At 31.4% G+C, this 3,352-nt stretch overlaps 1 long non-coding RNA gene across 1 annotated transcript; it reads left to right on the top strand.

Annotated features, from left to right (window-relative positions):
- The first annotated feature begins 1,336 nt into the window (after positions 1-1,336).
- LOC105764320 (uncharacterized) lies at positions 1,337-1,787 on the top strand. Its single transcript, XR_001124601.2, has 2 exons — positions 1,337-1,423; positions 1,514-1,787. It is a non-coding gene; the product is annotated as an uncharacterized LOC105764320 (long non-coding RNA).
- The last annotated feature ends 1,565 nt before the right edge of the window (positions 1,788-3,352 follow it).

A 3,352-nucleotide genomic window follows, 5' to 3' on the forward strand; every position in this document is an offset into this window, starting at 1 on the left:
GCTAAGTACGTTAACTTGACTTTATGTCTCATTCGCCCCCTAAGGTCAATAAAAGACTCAACATGCATTTTTTATTGAATTTAACTAAACTAAGAAAACATAACTAAAATATACTAAAATTGCTCGTACTCAAGCTCCTCAAGTACAAAAACTAGTTTAATCAGCTATACCGAATTACAGCAGATCAGTCACCGATTGCTCAAAACTCTAGTTTTGAGAAATTGTCTTTCATTTGGTTATTTTCTTAAATACTATTATTTAAGCCATTTGGAACCTAATACTCTAAAAGTGACAGTTGAAGGGCGACCAATATCAGTGGCATAAAGTACTAAAAACATATTTCAGTCATCTTCAATATAGATTATTTGATGTTGATTTGAGCTGAATTAATATATTTAATTCGGACTTGTGAATTTGCCATTTGTAAAAAAAGAAGAAGTTATTTTACTTCAAACAATAATAAGAGATTTTGATACCACCTAAATTGATGAACAAGAACTTGATATGATATATACTAGAATACAATAACAATAAATTAATTGTGCTACCGTCATCTTATTTATAATATCTTTTTATTTAGGTATATTGTGTTTGTACAAAATTAGTAAAGACCAAAACCCTATGTATCAAATATGTCAAGTATGAGAATCCAACTTTAAGTTTTATCAAATAAACAAGCCTAATTAAATTTAGTAAAGCTAATTAAAGCAGTTTAATCTTTACCTTGTATCAAGTTTATATTTTAAAACTGAAAGTCAATGAAGCTATATTGGAGCATTCAATTCTAGACTCAGTTCTACCCCATTAAATAACTTTAAAGTCTTTATATTCATACAAGAGTTAATATTATTTTCAAACACATATAACTGGTGGTGTAGGAAGGGGTCAAACTTTTGGTCGCTTTCTCTACGTACTATTTCAAAAGTTTTAATTTTTTAGTATTTTAATATTTAAAACTTAGTAAAAAATAACTTTGACTGACAAGAAAATATAATTTAATCTTTTCTTATCCTAGACCATATAAAAATTTGGAACATAATTCACATTTGTTTCTAAACGGTTGGACTAATAATCAATTAATTGGAATCATGGAATCTAGATTTTGTAGTATTAATTTCCATGACTACACTTAGAACAAAATAATAATAATTAGTAAAAAAAAATCCCCATAAATCTTCTCAAGGATGTTTTGTTGATTTACTTTCCTTTCTACACACAGTTTCATAAGGAAAAAAATTAAAACATAATAATCTCAAAGAATCCAAAGAAATTAATATTACTCCATGCAACACAAAATAAGATACTATATATATTAAAGCCATAAGCTATACATTGCCACCAACATAGTTAATTAGATATAAAGAGATGGAGAAGTTTTCATTCAATTTGTTAATATTCGCTATTATCTTAATCTTTGCAACTCGTGAGTTTCTTCTTATGCAACTCTTTTATTTCATTTGGTATGAATATTAACTTTTTCGTTTAATCTAATACAAGGGAATTTTGGTTGCAGATTCAGAGATGATGGCAGAGGCAAGAGGACCTGTCATTTCGTGTAGATGCAGTAAAACCGAAGACTGTCACGGTATTTGTGTTGCGTGCCCCAACTATAAGTGCATTAATAACCTTTGTACTTGCCTTTTAGACGCACCTCCATTTCCATAGTCATAGAATCTACACACTCCTATAGTTGAATTAAATGGTGGGATTTTTTTTTGTGTAATTTGAAATAAATTATCTTGTAATGGATTTAATAAGAAAAAATATTGTTATTTTTTGTATTTTAATTTTCCTTTTACCCTTCTCTCCCCCTCCCTCCATTTGTAGTAGTGTGAAGTAGGTTACATTTCAAATAAATAAAAGAGTTACAACCGTGTTTTAAAACTAAAATAAATAATAGTAAGAACAAAAGCAGGAGAAAAATTAAGAGACAAAATGAGATGATAATTCTTCTTTCTACTAGTATCTTATAAGCTTGTATATGGCTTCAATCTATAGGGCTTCAATAATTATAGGCTAAAAATCATATAAAGTGGAATATCAAAAATCTCAATAAAATGAACGAGTATTTCATAAGTTGCAAGTTCCACCGTATTTTGGTGGGGACACTTTGTTAATTTATTAACAACACTCTGCACTAGATGTGTATCAAATGGAAACGTGCTCTGTTAAAACTTTAATAGAAAAAATTGCGTAAGCACCTATTATAAGCTACAACATTAAAAACATTTTCTAAGAAAACTTAGTTGGACAATACATTGGGTAAAGGAAAGAGTAAACATGTTTTCAGACTCCCCCTAATTTTAAAAATATTAAAGCATGGTACAAATTTTGAAACAAAATTTTGTTGCGAAATACTTTGTCAAAGAGCATCATACTATGAAGACATGCCTTTTTAATTACAATGATAGCCATTGAGTTTCATTGTATACTCTAGGTTCATTTCCCAATGATGCGGTCGTTGAAAGAACCAAAAATATCCTATCCCTAATAAATAATGAAAAAGAATAGTAAAAGGGAAGGAGGGTCAAATCCTCAGGGACTGGACTTGCAAAATATCTTGTTTCGTGAAATCCTAGGCAGAATCTTGCCCAAGAAAACTTGCGTGCCTGAAATAAAATAAAATAAAAAAATAACAGAATTAAATGTTTGGATTTGAAAATGAAAAATAAAATAAAAACAAATTTAAGAATATTGAATCGAAAATTAGAGAAATTAAAAATAGAATTGAGAGAAAAGAAATTCTTATGGGAGATTCCAGCCTCCAGTTGTCTCGTTCCGCCTTGGGTTCAATCCTCGGCTTTTAGATGATCCTTCCCAAATCGAATAAGCCAGTTATAGTGGAAGATGACGCCTACGCCTACCAGCTCCAATGATTTAGACTTACGATTTGGTGGAACCTGACTCTAGCCAACAATCGGTTCTGTGGGATCGTCTTATGCTAGATCAACGCTTCTCAATGGCGAATCCCACGCTATTTTGTCTCATGGGCTCGCCAACCTCTGACGCAGTAAGCTAACGAACCGACTGTGCAACCTTCCCAAAACATACAAAGCGGCCGCCTTTGCATACGTTGAAAACCTTACTTCTTAAGGGACATGTACGGAAGCGTCAGCCCCGTAGTGCAGAGAAACGATGAATACTCAGCGAGGAGGCTAAGTACGGATTCTACGTCTCATGAACTCTTTTGGGGATTTTTGACAACCTTCGGCTAGATGGGTTTAGTGGCTCATGGTTGTGGTAGAAAAGAAAATAAATAAAATAAAAATAAAGATTTTATTGAAAAGAAATATGAAAAGAACAAAAGCCTAGACTTTTGAGGAGAGAGTGTTTACAGAAAAAGATATGGGAT

This window comes from Gossypium raimondii, chromosome 12 (genome assembly GCF_025698545.1).
Source record: "Gossypium raimondii isolate GPD5lz chromosome 12, ASM2569854v1, whole genome shotgun sequence".
Lineage (NCBI taxonomy): Eukaryota > Viridiplantae > Streptophyta > Magnoliopsida > Malvales > Malvaceae > Gossypium > Gossypium raimondii.